Source organism: Cyanistes caeruleus, chromosome 19 (genome assembly GCF_971803275.1).
Source record: "Cyanistes caeruleus chromosome 19, bCyaCae1.hap1.1, whole genome shotgun sequence".
Taxonomy (NCBI): Eukaryota; Metazoa; Chordata; class Aves; order Passeriformes; family Paridae; genus Cyanistes; species Cyanistes caeruleus.
The window spans coordinates 3,584,581-3,603,155 of record NC_141719.1 but is presented as its reverse complement, the minus strand read 5'-3'; the positions used below and the strand labels follow the sequence as shown (position 1 = coordinate 3,603,155).

The following is an 18,575-nucleotide window of genomic DNA, read 5'->3' as shown; positions in this document are numbered from 1 at the left end:
ATTCACTGCAGGCTGTGGGATCAGATAAAGCAGCTTCCTCCTTCACCCAGCACAGCTCAGCAGGCTGGACAGACAGCACTGGAGATGTCTCCATGCGGGGACAGCTTCCTGCTCTGGACATATCCACACTCCAAATCACAGAGCCACCTCTGGATGGTTCTGTTCTGGGGGCTCCTCAGCAGAACAACCCTTCAGAGGGGTCACAGCCCCCTCACACCACCAGCAGCTTTTAAAGCAAAGGCTGGCAGGGGTGGCTCCCCCCGGGGCAGGACCTGCAGCCCCTGTGCACTGCACACCCCCAGCGCCACCTCCTCCACCCCACCTTGCCCTCTGCCATCTCCTCAGGTCCTCCTGATGTCCCCTAGGGGCACTTAAAGGACACGAGGATGTCACTGCCCTGCTCAGGTGCTGAGTGCTGGGACGGGGTCTTGCACTCTTTGTTCATTGTGCAAGTCCAACACTGCCAGGACCGCTCAGGGTGGGGAATGTCTCTCGCTGTTCTCACATCCAGAGAGTGGGCAGGTGAATTACCTCCACTGACAGCTGCATTTCACCCTTGCTTTACCCAGACAGGCTCTAAAAGCTCCAGGGATAAAAAAGTGTGACCAGAGAACCCCTCACAGGCAGCAAGGCCTGGAGCTGGTAACAGGAGGAAAACCCAGACATGGGTTGGGCCACACTGCACATCACACTGCAGTGATTGTGCACAATCATCACTGTTCAATCACTGCACAATCACTGCACAATCACTGCACCATCACTGCACAATCAATCAGTGCACAATCCCTGCACCATCACTGCACAATCCCTGCACAATCATCACTGCTCAATCACTGCTCAATCACTGCACAATCACTGCTCAATCACTGCTCAATCACTGCACCATCACTGCACAGTCACTGCACAATCCCTGCACAATCCCTGCACAGTCACTGCACAGTCACTGCACAATCACTGCCTCCATGGCTTCCCCAGGGCCCCAGCTGCTGGAGGCTGAGCTGCACAGCTGTAATGCTGACACAGGACATCACCTGTGGAGGCAGAGCCTGCCCAGGGTGTCATGGAGACAGCTGGGGACACAGGGGACACAGCGACTGCAGGGGAGGGACATCGGTGTGCAGAGCAGCAAAGGAAGAAGAATCTCTGTTGCTCTGAGTCCAGTGAACCACACAATTTCAGTTCCTCTTCCATTAGCTTGAAATCCACTTGCAACATTAACCTCAAAAGGAATACAGTTAAAAAAAAAACGGGGGAAAAAATTCATGTTCATTTCCAGTACTAATCAGAAACATGCACTGAAGAATAAAAGACACTTTTCCAGATTCTGTGTAACAGGAACTCTTTACAAAGAAGCTGAGCACAGCTAGAAAAATAAAAAAACTTCAACCCCAGTGCATGGTTTCATTCTGGATCAAATATCTCTGGCAGCAAACTGAGCTTTCACCAGGATGGAGGGATGCTGGAGGGATGGAGGGATGCTGCTGGGATGGAGGGATGCTGGAGGGATGGAGGGATGCTGGAGGGATGGAGGGATGCTGGAGGGGTGGAGGGAGGCTGCTGGGATGGAGGGATGCTGGAGGGGTGGAGGGATGCTGCTGGGATGGAGGGATGCTGGAGGGATGGAGGGATGCTGCTGGGATGGAGGGATGCTGGAGGGGTGGAGGGATGCTGCTGGGATGGAGGGATGCTGGAGGGGTGGAGGGATGCTGCTGGGATGGAGGGATGCTGGAGGGATGGAGGGATGCTGGAGGGATGGAGGGATGCTGGAGGGGTGGAGGGATGCTGGAGGGATGGAGGGATGCTGGAGGGGTGGAGGGATGCTGGAGGGGTGGAGGGATGCTGCTGGGATGGAGGGATGCTGGAGGGGTGGAGGGATGCTGGAGGGATGGAGGGATGCTGGAGGGGTGGAGGGATGCTGGAGGGGTGGAGGGATGCTGGAGGGGTAAAGGGATGCTGTGGCCAAGGGACACTGGTTTCAGGCTCAGGAGTGCTCCACTGCCTTCCCCAGCACAGCCTGGATGCTGTGTCCAGGTCAAAGGCTGAGCACAGGCAGCCTAAAACACCAATTTCCCTCCCATGGGAGCTGGAGCCACACAACCCCGCTCACCAGCACATGGAGCCATGAATTCACATCTAGAACTCAAATCACCCTCAAGGAAACCACAGGAAAGCTGGCATTAGCAAGATGCATCTATTCCTACCACAACACTACTTCAGCAGGTGCCAAAAGCTTTCAAACACTAAAAAAATGTTCCAAAGGCTTGTGCTGATGATGAGAGGCAGCAAGACTCAAGCCCCCATTTTTGCAGTGTTGGACAGACTGCCCCAAGGCCAGCAGAAGTCTGCAGAAGCAAAGGGCTGTGCTAGGTAGGACTACATGGTGCTAGAGGGTGACAGGGGACACAGCACTTTAACCTTGGCTCAAATTTAGGCTTTGATTCAAACTGTTAAATTAAACTGCACTAATTCTCAGGAAATCAATTGCTGCATGCATAAAGCTCAAGGCCAGAAAATTGCCATGGCTGACCCTCAAAAGCCACACTTCTATCAAAGCACACACTTTGATCTGGTCAAAATGGATTCGAGCTCGTGCTTGAACCAAGTCTTGGCTTTTTGGAGACATTCAATCTCAGTGTCAAGACCAAAACATTGGAGTGATCTCAAGTGCTTGGGAACTTAAAATGGCCTTCAAACAATACAGAGGCTCTCCCTTTTTCCCACGAGTTTATTCTGAGGTGAGTAAGCTCAGTCCTCAGATATTCACTTCACAGAAATAACAAGATCGTTTCACCATCCCTCGTGATCATCTGCTCTTTACTGACCACAAATTCCTCACAGCTGATACTCATTCAGAGATATGCTGGACAATCATGAAAGCACTAAAAAAATAAATTAGCAGAAGCAGTTTTTCATGTGAAAAAAGTGTGTTAGTCATCATCTGTGATCCTTCTGGTTGGAGTGTTCCAGTAATCGGGCCGGGCAGAGGCGAAGGTGCCACGTCACCAGAGCAGATGACTTGTGCAGATGAATATTCACACCACCAGTGTCCACACAAATGGGAAGGGACTGCAAAAACAGCCCTTTTGTACCTGTTGTCAGCTCTCCTGGCTTAGGGGATTCTTTTACTTAGCAGCAGGAGGCGAGAGAAAAGGGTTTATGTGGGAATAGAAAACTGCTCTTGTGAAGCTCTGTGGGTTGGAGATGGAGCTGGTAACCACTGTCAAGTGTAAAATCCCCCCAGTCCACTGTTGTGCTAACCACATTTCCAGAGGTCTTGTCCCTCTAGATTTTCCCTGTCTTCACCACTCTCCTCACTTGCCCACAGTCCTTACTTGCCAAAATCCAAGGGAGAGAAGCAGGACCCAAGAACTGGAACTCAGTGAACAGGTGCCTTGTGGCATTTTCACTGAATGAGGGGGTTTAGGGCTTGTAAAATCATGCCAAGAGCAGCTTGGACCTGGTGCCATTTGTTCCTGCAGAAGCTGCAGCATCCCAGCAGAGAGGGGAAGGAGGGAAGGCCCCTGAACCCACCCAAGCTGCAGCCTTGCTCAAAGAAGGAAACAACTCCTACATTAATAACCAAACTCTTAAATTAACCAGCTGCCACAAGAGCTCCAGCAAGGTAGAAACATGCTAGTTAATTAACATTAATAATGTAAGAATCCCCAGGAGCCCAAGTGGACAAGGAATAAGGCTCAGCACTCAGAGCACTATGGAAACAAAGGAAAAATAAATAATCACCACTCATCCTTCACCTTCCAAAAGCCCCCAACATTTACAGCTTCCAGCCTCACAACTGCACCTCACTTCCTCGGGTTCATCTGGCAATGGCCATGGATTAGCTCGAGAAAACCACGGGCAGATTGGAAGGAGAGGAAAGGAATTTTAAAACTCCAGTGTGGTATTTCCATATGGATCAAATACTCCTCAGCCACCCCACAGCTCTGCTCCCCACTCCCACAGGCCTGCAATGCTCTGGCTGTGGCCACACAGGAAAAGTTCTGGTGCAAACTTCCCAAATCTGCCTCTCTGCTCTGCTCCAGCACTACATACAGCTCTAGCACACCAGGCAGCAACGTGGTACTTCAGATTAAAAACAAAATAAAATTTAAAAGTCATCCTTAGATTTTAAATCCATTTCTAGCCATCTTCTTATAACCTCAATGCAATCACATTTTTTTTCTCAGCCCCAGCCTTTGCTCAGTCACTGCTCACAGCTTCCCTGCTCGTTTCACACACACACAAAACTCCCAAACTTGTGCTTCAGAGGGTCCCCCTGGCAACAAACACCACTGGATTTATCATGGGAGCCCTGCAGGCCTGGGGCTGCCATCAGGATGGAATACAGACCCCTTCTGTTTGCCAGGCCCTGCAAGGCAAATGTTGATTTTTCCCAGAGAGGGGTGGGGATGTACAAAGGGGAAGAGCCCAGAACAGAGAGGCAGCAGCGCAGGGGCTGAAGGCAGCAGATGACAAAGGGCAGGGGTGAAGGGCTCTCCTGAGCCTGGGTGACCCATGGGGTGACCCACCAGGGTCCCTGTCAGAGGGGTGCCACGACCTGGAGCAAACAGAACACCCAGAGCAGACCTGGACACCTTGGAACACCCAGCCCCATCAGCTGGAGAAACAGGGCAGCCTCTGGCTTTGAGAGCAATGTCTGACCCTGCAGATGCTGCAAAGGGAAAAGCTCAGCCAGGGATTTTCCTTGGGTGCGAGTCCCAGTCTCATTCCAGATTTGGAAAATGTCCTCTTCCTTCCTCTGCCCTGGGAGAGATGCTCCACTGCAGCCAGGTAACTTCATCTGGGTGAAGGGACCAGCACCAGGCAAAGGAGCAGCCAAGGGCCCACGGTCACTGAATCCCTTCCTAGCCAGAAACTCAGAGGAATATTCAGGGTCAAGTTCCACAAACTGTCTGGCCACTCCATTGAGAACAGGCAACCTTGGAAGAGCATCAGGATCAAGCAGATAATGACTTCTCTCCCCACACAGATATATATATATATATATTCTAAATATCCTTCAGGCTGCAAAATCTACCAGAGCCCTTCCCCCTGAGCAGCCCCAGTGCAGCAGCAGCCTGGACACACTCTCAGCACCACATACACACAGCTCACACATTGATGAGCCTGCACAGCCCCTGGGGTACTCTGACACTGCACAGAGGTGCCTGGAAGTCAGAAAGCCCAAGCTCGGAGCTGTGGCTCAGCAGCCAGCTCTCTGCATAGCCCCACACAAAAAAACTGAGCTCAGAATGGCATTTTTTCCCCTGGGACATCACACATGCACATTTATCCTTGACCCCAAGCCCAGCCACATCCCGATTCTCTGCTCCTGTGAGGCTGATCCTGCCCTGGGCAGGGAGGAGCAGCTCAGCCATGGGGCAAAGCCAGCTGCAAGCAGAGGAGTAAGAACTGCTCAGCCACCATCAGGGCTCCAACATGACTCTCTGCACGTAATTTTCCTCCTCCACATACTCTTCCCTGCCTGTAAAATGAGGTGTCAAACACTTCCCCTGGTCAGAGGAGCTGCAGGGATATATTATTTAATGGTTTTACATCTTAGCTGTACTTTAAAGAATGACTCAGACACTATCTATAGATTCCTGAGATAATGTCCGCTGTCCTTAAATGGGGGAGAAGGGAAATTACAATTCGAGACGACAATGAAGCCCTGGCCTCATGCAATTGAGGGTTTTCTCCTATTAATTCTACCTCAGAAGTAGCCAAGGCAACCCAGTTTCATAAACTAATAACATTCTTTGGTGTTTTTCCTTGTATCTTACAATTATATTTAATAGTGGCCGCAGCAGGGAAGCTGGAGGAGAACTTGAGCCAAACTTAGGACATATTTGAGTGCCTAATGCTGCAGATCAGCTTTCACTGGAGTTTGCAGAAGGGCCTGTACAAACTGCAGCATAATTCCATCTGGGTCTTACAAGATGTTGCACTTAGATGCTCAAGCCACTCGTGGAACTGGTTTTGAGACCAGGGCTGGTCTTTCTGACTTGGAGATGGAAGAGAGAGCTCTCAGTCATCTCCAAGGTTAAATCTCTTGTGTGCTCCCCTTTTGCTTCCCAGACTCTCTCTATAAACCATTTAAAGGCATTTAATGAAGGGCCAGGTTCTCACAAGTCCCCATGACCCATGCTGTGCCCCAGAATCCATCAGAGATACCCAGCACAGAAGCAGTAAGTTCATTTAAAAACAAGATGTAGAATCAATATGTAAGTGCCAATATCCTATTGAATTGTCCTTTAAAATCTTTGTAAGGGACAAGGGGCAGGAACTGATCTTTTATCTCTGGTGACCAACAAAAGGACTCAAGGAAACAGCAAAAAGCTGTGCCAGGGGAGGCTTAGGCTGGATATTGGGAAAGGTTTTTCATCCAGAGGGTGGTGGTCAGTGAACAGGCTCCCCAGGGCAGTGGTCACAGCTTCAACCCAGCCAGAGTTCAAGAAGTGTTTGGACAAAGCTCTCAGGCACAGGGTGGGATTTTGGGACTCTCCTGTTCAGGGCCAGGAGTTGGACTTGATGAACCTTGTGTGTCCCATCTCAGAATATTTTTTGGTTCTATGAACAGAATAATTCTAGACCCAGCACCTCCCTTTCTGCCAAGCTGTGCTCTCCTCCAACAACTACCTCTAGAGCAGAGCAGCAAGAAAATTAGGAATGGGTTCATTTAAATAAAGCCCAGATATAAAAACCATCTCTTGATGCTACTCCATGATTACACACACCCCTCTGCAGGTTCCAAGTGGTCCCAGCTCCTTCTTCTAATGGGTTTCTCCAGCTGCCAGCAAGGGAAAAGCAAAGCACCTGGCACCACCAAACAACCCAGCCCTGGCAAAAGGCAGAGTGAAATCACTCCTGGCACAGGTGAAAACCATGCCAAGTCATGGAGCAGTGCCTGCAGCCTCTGAGGAAGCCTTTACAGAGAGAAAGAGGGCTCACACAAGGAGGCACAAAGCCCATTCTGTGGGTGTGGTGAAAGGCAGCATTGTCCATGGAACACGGCACGCTCCGTGTAACAGAGCCCTGGTTCCATCCAGAACCCCCCTGAGTCACTCACCCCCACAACCCAGATGTTCAGCCTCCACTGTGCAAATCCTTGCCACAAAAAAGGCAGTTTCTGCCCCTCCTGAGTGACCCAAACCCCGGTGCTCTGACCCCGGCACTGCCGAGCCCCCGCGCTGTGCCGAGCGGGGATTCCAACAGCGTGGAGCTCCTGAACAGGCACCTTGTGCCCTAAGGAATGAACCTCTCAGTGAGAAACCTGTCCTGGGCCATGCACAGCCTGCTGCCAGCCAGACCTGAGAGGTATTTCCCCATCTGGAGGCTCAGGTCACTTCTGCTGACCTCGACACCACGGTCAGAGTTCACCACATGAGCTGACCTTCCACAAACAGCACCTTCTGCAGCCTGGGTACTCCAGCTCCTCTTGTCCAGAGGGGATCCATGGCACTGCCACATCCCTCCAGCCCAAACCTACCTTTTGTACCCCTGGCAGGAGCATCAGCCAGGCAGAAACCTCCCTCCCCTGTCCAGGGCTGCAGGACTGACATGAGGCCAAGGCAGGATGCTCTGGGGGGTGTCAGAATTCCAGCCTTATCTCCAGAGGCTGAGATCACGCGTAGAAAATGTTTCTGTGTTGTCTCAGCCAGCTTCCTGTTGGCACTCCTCTTCCTCTCCACTGAAGCACCTCTCTGTGAGCAGTCTCAGAGCCAGAGAAGAACATTCACTGGTACAGACTGGGTGTATTTGCCATGTCTGAGACATCAGATTTGTGACAGTGCCTGTCCTTAGTGTGACCCAGCTGCTCCTCAGCCAGCCCTGAGCAGCTCAGGGGCAGCAGCCCCAGCTGCAGGGGGGATGCTGCTGCCACTGCTTTTGGAACCTGCTGCCACAGCAAGCAGCCACCACAGGCTTGTCACTGGCTGAAAGCTGGCAGCCACCTGCTTTAGTGCCTGAGGGAGGGATGGGATCATAACCTGAGATCTCCAGAGGGTTTGACTCCTCACCCCACCAGCTCCTAGAAGCCACAGGCAGCAGGAGCTGGGCTCTGCAGCACTGAGTCACCTCCAGCCCCAGATGGAGGGGGAAGATTGGGTGAATCATCTGCTGGAGAAAGGATGCAGGGACCAGCTCTGATCCAGAGATGCTTTGAGATGGCTCAACTCAGGCAAAATTAAATTCCACCTTGTTTTCCAGGCCTTGGTCCCCAGTAACACAGGCCATCAGCTCCCTCATTAACATCAATATCTGAACCCAGAATGGGAAGCACTTGGGTCCTCTGCAGTCACCTGACAAGGAGCAGGGCTCAGGGCACCTGACGCTGCCCCAGGCTGGCCACACAACCCGAATGAGACAGCACATTCCTCTGTTCCCTGGGCAAAAGGCCACAAATGTCCACAGAGAGGATCCCCTAGAGGAGCCCAAAACCCCTCTGCAGGCCCTGCCCAGGCGACAGAAGCACAGAGAAGGTCACTGCCACACACACCCTTGCTCCATGAGGTGACATCCATGTCCCTCTCCAGGGGAACTGTCACTCTTCACTCCCTAAGTTGCAAAGCACAGGCCTGCAGGGCTCCTGGGCATCTGTCACCATCAGTTTATTCCATGAGAAAGTGAAATTAAAAAAAACCCCTGCAGCTGAAACAGTGCTCAATCTTGCAAAGATTATGATGACCTGATTTGAAAAGCAGAGGAGGCTGTTAAGCCCCCAAAGCAGAGGTCTCTACTTGGTTTATAGTCCTATTTTGCCCATAATCTATAGGCAACAGGGCTTGGATGCTTCCAGGGTGTTCTTAGGGGCTATGTCAAGGCAGCTTTTAATCCAAAATCTGACCTCCCAGCTGTGTTTTGACCTGAGGATACACCATCCATTAACCACCAGAAATGGGAAGAGAGTTTATTAAAGATAACGGTGATCCCAAGGGAGGATGAAACATTAAGAGATGATTAGAATTCAAATTAATCCAAATACTCTGGAAAAGGACAACCAAACAAAGAAACAGAGGGGAGACTTCACTGTGGTCTTTAACATCCTCATGAGGGGCACCACGGGCAGGTGCCAATCTCTTCACTCTGGTGAGCAGTGACAGGACCCGAGGAAAAGGCTGGAGCTGAGTCAGGGGAGGTTTAGGTTGGCTATGAGGAGCAGTTTTTCACCCAGAGGGTGGCTGGAACAGGCTCCCCAGAGAGGTGGTCACAGCACTGAGCCTGTCTGAGCTCAAGGAGCATTTGGACAATGCTCTGGGGCACGGGGTGGGACTCTTGGGGTGTCCTGTGCAGGGCCAGGAGTTGGACTTGGCCCTCCTGATGGGTTATTCCCAACTAAGCAAAACTCCAACAGGACACAGTGTGACCAGGCAAGGACCAGCACAAAGGGCTCACTGACACACCAGACTCAAGGCAGTGGTTGTGGCAGGGTCCCATAAGAGATCCATATCCCACGTGGGCCGTGTCATCACCAGCTGCAGGAATAGCTGAGGGTGACAGGTGCTCCAGGCAGGTGCCTGTAAACGTGGGATGGACCCGACTGCAGAGTGAGGGTGGAAAGCAGGCTGTCAGAACGGTGTAGAGGAGACCAGGAGATGCTTTCCATCAGCACTGCTCCCTTTGCCAACCCCTTCTGCTGTGCCCTGCTCCCCAGCAGGGACAGAGAGGCTGCAGGTGCCAGGCAGAGCAGTCCCGGTCCAAGGGTTTGTTTGCCCTGAGCCAGCTCCTCTCTGTGGGGCTGGAGCCTCCTAGGAACGCCCCACACGCTGCCCTGAGCAGGGCTGGAGCTCCTGCAGGCTGTGTGCTCCAGCCAGGCTTTGCCAGGGGTCCCTGAGCCCCTCGGAAGGGAAGGAGGTGCCGCCTGTGCCGGGTGTTTGCTCACAGGGAAGAGCAAACAAACCCAGCCCGGCAGCCCCGTGCTCCCAGAACTTCAAACAAGGTCACGTCCAGATGGGAAGCAGGAGAGCGTGAACAGCCCTGGGGAAGCAGAGCCTGTTTGGGCAGCCCCCAGGCAGCCAGAGGAGGGGAGGAGGAGGAGGGAGGAGGAAAGCTACAGCTCGTGGATGCCCAGGGACATCTCTGCCAGCACAGACCTGGGCAGGCCAGGGGCTCCCCACCAGCCAGGGTGGGTGATGCTTTCTGCAGCCGTTCCTGCAGGCAAAACAGAGCCTCCAGCCTCCTTGAGTCCCTGCAACAACCCCCTGCCACCTCCCTGGGCTGTCCTGTGCAAGTCCCTTGTCCTTTCCCACCCACTGACCCATGCTTCTGTGTACACCTGAGCTGTGGGAAACTCTTCTCAGCCTTGTGTGCCTCCCCAGAGCAGCCTGTCCACCTCTTGGAGGGGCCCAGGACACAGAAATCCTGCCACAGGGCTAGCAACGAGGACACTGCTTATTCTTATCCAGGACTAAGGTGAGGGTTTGCTCCTGGCTCAGCAGGAGCTGTGTGACTGTGCCCTGTACCAATCTTCCAGATCCTTCTCCTGTGCTGCAACCTCTGCCAACAGCAGCCCAAAAATCATCCACCAGGGAAGAGGCGAAGTCTATAAAGGGGTTTAATGCAAAACCCTGCAATGATCAGCACCCAGCACATCGACATGGGAGGCTTTTCTGCCTCATACCCATTCCCATACTTGTATTCAGGGCCCAGAGGAGATGAAAGGCTCAGTAAGAGCTGAACATTAATTCACACACGTTATGAAACCTTGTTTCACTATTCCCTCCCCATCATGGCTCAAGCACAGGGCTCTTGCTTTTCCCACAATGATCTCTAAAAACAAAGCCAAACACACAGAACAGCCACAGACACCCTCCTCCCCTCCACGTGCAATTTAAAAGAGATGTATTTGAAAACACCCATGCATGATGATGATGATTTCCTGGAGAGTGGCTGGCCCATGAAGGACCAGGCACAGCATAGGAAGGTCTGAAACCTCCACAGATGGATCAAGCTCTCCAGGGCTGAGCTCATCCTTGCCCGGATTAACTCGTTGCTCCCGACGCTAACTGCAGGAATCAGCTGTCAGAGCGTTTCACATCACTGCTGGGAGGTTTATCTGACAAAAACCCACCACGGGAAATAACTCACAGCCTCTTGCTCCAGCTGCCAAGCAGGATGAGGAGACCACCCAAGCCATGACATCCCCAACAAGCCACAGCACCGAGAGCCTTCCCGAGCTCTCAGATGTGGGGCTCCACAACTGGGGCATCTCACTTGTCAGAACAGCAATTTGGGAAAGCATTCACAGATGCAGATGGAGCTGAATGGAAATTAATGTCAAAGGGTAATTAGCTGCAGTAATGGCAGTCCTTCAGGTTGTAGATACTCAACAGCTCTGAGAGTCATAGCTTACCTGCTAAAAAAAAAATAAAATTAAAAAAACCAAGCACTTGAAACCCTGTGGTGGTTCTTGGATAGTTTGGGCACAATTCAAACTCACTTTTCTCAGCAGTATAACTGATTTTATAAAACATGCTCTAAAGCACGTGAAGGCAGGACACCAGAGGGGAAAAAGCCCTTCGTGCGGCAGAGAGGGCTACAAGAACACACGACAGAGGTCCAGATTTAAGGATTTCAGTTTCTAGCAACTGACCTCAGATAAGGACACTGCAGCACATGTGACTTCATCACCAGAACACTGAAAATCAGTGAGCTTGAAAACCTTCCCCAAAGCAAAGAGGATGAGGAGAATTGGGCTTGTACTGGTGACATCATCAACCTCAATGCTTCAAATTAAATTCCATGCTGGCAAAGAATTATGTTCCATCCTCATTCCTACCCATTAAAATGTACCTAGATTTTTCTTTTAAGTTTAAAAGTTAATTAAAAGTCATCTTGGGAGAATGATGGAAGTTGCAAATGCGGAGAGAAAAGCCTTTCTAGGGTGCTGGTGGCTCCATCACAGACCTGGGCAGGCTGTGGGCTCCCACCAGCCAGGGTGGGTGACACTTGCAGCCTTTCCTGCAGGCAAAACAGAGCCTCCAGCCTCCCTGAGTCCCTGCACCAGCCCCCTGCCACCTCTCTGAGCTGTCCTGTGCAAGCTCTGACTTGTCCTGCCCCAAGATGTGCTGTTCTCTCCCCCATACGTGCCCCGGCACCCAGAGCACTGAGTCACCCCACACTCACAGAGGCTGAGGGAATCTCACCCTGGCTGCTTTGTTTCTTCTCCCCACCACACAGAGCTGTAGGCAATCCCCATTTCCCTGGATAACCAAAGCCAGCGTGCCCTTGGGGCTGCTCCCGAGCGTTCTGAGGTTCCCTGGCACGGGCACCACATCTGGGACGTGACTGTGGATGAGCTGAGGGAACAAGGCGGTGTCAGGGACCCTCTGTCCCCAGCAGCTGCTCCGGGCTGGGCCCCATGAGGCCAAGCTCATCCCAAAGGGAGCCAGCTCATCCCCAGCACGCTCTCCCCCGGGAGCCAGAGCCCAAGCTCCACTGTTCCCTCAGTCCCCAGAATAGCAACACTCCCACTCCAGGAAATTATGGATTTTCTTGAGCATTACTGTGACCTTTTTAATTTCCATTCTGCCTTTAGCTGTCTCCTCCCCTACACTCCTTCTCTAAACAAATCTCGAAGCTGTACAAAGTGTTTCCTGTAAATAATACTCATCTGGCATGGACAAAGGGAAGGAAAAAAACCCTTTGGCTGCTAGTTCCAACTTGCAATCATTCCTCCAGTTTAACTTCCATCTGCTTGACCGGGAGCAATGAAGGCAGCACAGTGTTTGAGGGAAATGGAGGGGACAGTGACATGCTCTGGCCATCAGATTTGAACCTGAAATGAGAAGCTCATGGAAAAAACTGATATTGTGCTTCAGAACGTGCAGTGATCAGTGTTGAAACTCAGGCAAGAACTTCCCAAGGAGCCCCGTTCCTGCCCAGCACATCCAGCTGTTCTCACAGTGTCACAGCACTGGGCAAACACCTCCCTTTCCCAGGCTCTGGTGCCATCCCCCAGGGATGCTTTAGAGACACCTGAATCCCTCTGAGCCCCGAGACAGGCTCACCTGAGCAGTGACACAGCAGGAAGCAGCTTCCCAGGCAGCTGTGAGTCCCCCTCTGGAACACAGACCTTGGAGGGTGCCTTGGGCTGTCCCTGTCACCAGTCAGTCACTGAGGCCACTGTGGGAACGGACTGAGTCACTGGTGCCTGTCCTGCCTCTGCCACCTCAGCACTGCTCCTGGGATCCCACAGGGAGCTGCACAAGCACAGCCACTTTTCCTGAGGGTGCCAGGACCTGGCAGCAAGGGGAACTCCCTGGTGGCGTGTTAAACACACTGGCTGTGTCACCCCAAGGGACAGCTGTCCCCTGAAGGTCACCTCTGCCTGCTTTTTGTGAGCTCTCTGGCCTCACACATCTGTCCCACAGGTTCAATCCTCACAAATCCCTGCAGTACAAAGCCCTCTCCTCTTCCACAGACCTTTCCTTGGATTTGGATCACACCTGGTGCAGCAAACCCCAAGACACCCCTCATCTTTGGCCTCAGCAAAGCACCCGGCTCGCTGTCAGCATCTCCCTCTTCCACGTGTCACCACTTCTCCCTGCTCAGCCCAGGTGGCCACCAGGTGGTCTTGCAGGTGGGAAGAGGATGAGTGTTTTGGGGAAGCAGAAATCACCCCAGTGGGCCCCACAGGACCTTTCATTACGTTCTGCAAATTGTGTTGTGGTTTGTTATTTGTCTTTCTCCACAGGCAGAATTTCCTCGCTTCTCCAAACTGTTTTCTAACAGATGTTGGGATGTTTTTCCTACCTGGAGCAAAGCTCTACCCCTGCCCACACACTCCACCAAGCCTGGAAACAGCAGAACACCCAACCAAACCCACCACACCCCCCAATCTGGCCACCCCAGTACAGCACAGGAGAGTTTTTCATAACAAGGTTCCATCAATCATCACGAGCCATCAGAAACATGTGATGGCACATTGCATTTACATCCATGGCAATGTATTCTGTCAGCACAGGAATAAAATAAAACAATTGTGCCTTTTGATTGGACTTCTCACGGCCCCCACCTCTGGTTTTACAGCAAGGAAGAGCTGAGCAAAGTTTGCCAGGACTGATGCCAAGTGCCATCAACAGCTCTCCATATCTGCTAAGCCACAGAAACCGAGCGTGAGGCCCTGAAGGCAGCAGAGAACAGTCTGTCCAGGGATCAAGGTGCTTTCATCCAACAGAGGCTACAACAATCTGAAGCACTCAAGAAAATTACAGGCTTTGCTACCACAGGAGAGGACAGGCGTATTAGAAATGGAATTCTCTGAAAAATACGACTTTTTCATTTTAAAAGCAATCAGGAGAATTGTTTTAGGTGTTAACTACACAGTGCAGACCTGGGCAATGCTGCCTCTTGCTCACAGTGTTGGTTTGGGAGCAGCACTGCTTTATTCTTATGCCTTTTCCTCTGCCACCCACCAATCATGGAGAAATTCAGGGATGTGGGGTGGAAAGGGCATGCCTGCTTTCCTTGGCCCCCAGCACTCTGGACAAAGGCAGCTGTTCTCTCTGAGCATCTCTGAATGTTGTTACAGCTCAAACACTCCCAGGGAAGCCAGTGGGAACATCAAAAGCCACTGTCCCACATGTGTGCAGCAATGGGGAAGTGGCAGAGCAGAGAACAGCATGGTGTGATGGATCAAGTGGTTAAAAACAGTAAATAATTCATTTATTTACTGTTTGGGGGGGTTGGGGATGGAAACCCACCAGAGAAATGTGTGAATGTTGTGAATGTAAGCAGGCACCACGGCTGCTCCTCACTGGTTCAAAAGTGTGAGAAATGGTTACAGACAGGTTGGAGATGTGTCTGTCCAAAAAAGAGCAAAGGTTTGCCATGCAGGAACAGCGTTTTGTTTGTTTTGGGGCTTAAGGCAAGGACGAGGAGCCGTGGATGTTTGGTAGCTACCAGCTTTCACGTGGATGTGAATGATGCAGATCATTCCTGGCAGCTGACCCAGCCAACCTGCAGAGCTTTCAGCATCCTGAAAATATTGCAAAGCCCTTTGTCTGTGCAGAACCTCCTGCTGTTCTGGGAATATCAAAAACAAGTGCATTTTGTAATCCTTGGTGTTTTCCTTCCTGCTATTTCAGCAACACCAGGTAACACAACAGCAACACAACCCCACAGCAAGAACAGCCTCCACAGCCTCAGGTGGGGGACTGGGGAATCACACTCCAGGATGGCATTGCCAGCACCAACATCCTTCCCCTTCCCTCTGCTCCCAGGCTCCAAAACTTTCTCCTCACCCTTTTTTTCCCTTTTCCCCCCTCACTCTCACTGGCCCAGCAATGCAAGTTTTGGGGAGTAAGAGCTAGCTGAGAGCTTGAGCTGAAAAACAATGGCTTGCTTTTTTTTTTAAAGTGGATTTCAAAACAAACTATTTTGAATTTCTGTTGCAAATGACAATCTAAAATTAAATGAATGTTTTTGTTGGATCCAAGCAGTATTTTTTCTTTGATATTGCAGTTTGGCCAGCAAACTAGAGAAAAAAGAAAATACGAAACTAATCAGGTCTGAACAACTCTTTTCATTTTTCCCCAGCTCTGACACAGACAGTGCAGTGACAGGAGATGGGGTCAGGTTCAGGAGCAAACAATGGGCTCTGCACACACCGGGTCATCCCCGCCCCACCCAGCAGCTTTTATGGCAGGGAGGTTAAAAACCTTTCAGGGAATCACACCGGGTCTCTCTCTCGCAGTGTCAGCCTGAAAAAGACCCAATCTTGGTCTTTCCAGCCTTTTTCAGACCAGCTATGGATGGGGACCCCCCCAGCAGACAGAGCTTGGCCAGTCACAGCCTTTGAGGATTATTTGGAGGGGGCCAGGCCCCTGCACTGCTGCTGGATGAGGACTCGCTGTGGCACGAGTCCCTGTGCTGCCACAACTCCTGCCCAGCCCAAAAAGAGCTCCCCTGCCTCTCTTCCCCCCCTGGATGTACTGCAGCACAAACCAGAGCCCTTTGGTGGGGCACAACCCCCCACACCTTGACCTCGGCTCAGATCCAGAGGTGCAGAGCATCTGCAGGAGCTCCAAGGACACCTTGGGGCTGGGCTGACCCTAACCCACTACAAACCAACAATCAGAGCTGTTTCCCCAAAGCTTCCCAGCTGACATGGGACCACAGAACAGTCTGGGTTGAAGTGGAATTTAGAGATTATCTCATTCCAATCCTTGCCATGGGATGCCTTCCCCAAGACCAGGTTACTCAGAGCCCCATCCAACCTGGCTTGAGCACTTTCCAGGGATGAGACAGACACAAATTCTCTAGACAGCACCAGCAATTTGACTTATATTCTATTTCCCATGTTTTATAGGGAATCATTTTACAAGTCACAATATGGGAAAATCCTCATTCAGTGAGGGAAACACAGCTCTTGCTGTTATTCCTGTAATTTTTCCTACAGCTTTAGCTCATATATGAAGAGTTATTTCTCCCTAAGTGCCTGAGCAATAAATTAGGAGTCTGCAGTTCAGGTAAGGGTGGGTGACACATAACCACTATGAATAATTCTGGAGGCACTGTAATTCTGGTGATCCTTATTTTAGTGAGTGCCAGCAGCTCTGAAACTGAAACCATCCTTGGCCAAAACCACTCGCACCATCCTTGAAAATACCTATAAATCATCATATCATTTATCACAAATCCTGTCTATTGCCTCTTTGGCGATGCAATTGGGCTTGAGTAATGGAAAGTGAGAATTGAAAAAAGCCCTTAAAAAGTAGTATTCCAGGGCAAGTTTGCCTTCAGCAACTGAAATAACAGACATCCCCAAGGCACACATGTAAGAGCTGGCTTCAGTAAAATTATTGCTGTGTAAAATCCCTGTTCCACGCTCTCCCCTCCTCCTGCTGCTGCTGCCAGGAGTTCCAGGAACAAAAGCAGCGCCGGGATGAGCCACACGTGCCCGTGGCTACAGCACAAAGGTCTCACTGAGCCTCTCTGCTCCTGAGAGGTGAGGCACCCCAAGGTAAACTCCTCATCCTGACCCCACCTACGTGGTGTGTGCTCAGAAGTCACAGCAGATGGGTTGGGATCACCCTGGAAGTGCTTTAGGGCAGGTAAATCTTGCCTGGGGCAGGGAACTGCCCGAAAACAGGAGAGCACTGCTGCACCCATGGAGGAGGACGGAGCTGGAGGTGCAGCCCTGGGAAGTCAAGCAAGATACTCCAGCTGGGTTCAGGGGGATCCAGGCCACAAAACAGATCCAAAATATGCCAGAGAGGGACAAATCAGGCCAGGCAAAACAAGTTACCTTGCCTCAAAAAGAATTTAGATGTTCATTTCTTTTCCTTTGCCATCATTTTCAGGGGTTTCTCAACCAGGCACCACATCTCCAGCCTGCCAGGGGCCATCAGCATCAGCTGAGAAGTCACTTGGTCACATCAGCAGCTCCTGACAGACAGCAGGGAGCCCAGAGGCTCTGCAGCACCCTGCACATCTGTGTCTGCACAAGCAATCTGGATTCCCAGTGAAACCCCTCAAAGGGAGTGACCACTGCTGTGCCCTGATCTGTGAACACACCAGCCACGGAGGGCTGGCAGCTCTCCAAGGTGACCTCTCCAGTGGTGATTCCTCCACCTTCACCCACCTTCTGCCCAACAATTCAGGGAGATTTGCTGGGTGCAGTGCCCAAAGCAAAGCCTTTGCACCCCAGAGCAGCTCAGCAGCGCTGTCTGTGCTCTTTGAGGGTGTGAGGTGTTTGTAAGGAGTTCACTGTCCTGTTGCTTCCCAGCAGTGCATTCTGGGCTCGGCATTTCTGTTCTTTTTGTTCAGATAGCTGCACCAAGGAAATCTCCAAAGGTTTCCAAAATGCAGCCACAGCCCCTGTGAAACAAAGGCACTGCCCAGATGCCAGCTCAGCTGTCCCACCAGTGTGGGAGGGTTTGGCACCAACCAGAGACACCTCAGGGGCTTTGCAGTGCCCCAGCTCCACTCCAGCACAACCCACCCCAAAGAAGCAAAGCAGCCAAGGACCCTTGGTCTGATCTGCGAGGAGTCACAACAGCAGGTCACAGCAGCTTTCCTGTGTGACAGCCAGCTGTATCCAGACCTCTCCTCGCACTGCTCCTCCCTGCTCCAACCACCTCAGCAGGCCACAGCAAATAACGGGTTTCCCTACACACACTGCACAACCATTAATACCCAATTTCATCCATTGCAACGTGCTAATCATCACACTCAGACTGTCTCAGGTTCCCGGCACACAAGCCCTAATAAACCCTCCCGGCAGCCCATTTAGCAACTCTAATGAGAGAAGAAAAATGTGCAAGAGAGAAACGTTGCTAATTCATTTTAACCATAAACAGGCAGCAGCATCACAGAGTGGATTTTTTTGAGTGAAGCCAAACCCGCAGCTCCTGTGGCTCATGAGCTCGGGCAGAGTCCTGTGGCAATGGTGTGCCACCAGCACCCCTGAGGGGTGGCCAGTCCCGTGGCTCGGGGCACTGGGGGGATGCTGGCAGGGTGACACCTCATCCCCACAGTGGCCAGGGCGAAGCCAGGGCAGAACTTGGCTCGCAGAGCACGGAGCCAGAGGCTGGTGCCTGGAGCAGAGCAGAAATCAGCTGCAGAGCAAAGTC

At 51.7% G+C, this 18,575-nt stretch overlaps 1 protein-coding gene across 1 annotated transcript in view; it reads right to left on the bottom strand.

The window, feature by feature from the left end:
- SEPTIN9 (septin 9) overlaps positions 1-18,575 on the bottom strand; it is a 137,280-nt gene that overhangs the window by 116,724 nt on the left and 1,981 nt on the right. The window lies entirely within an intron of this gene.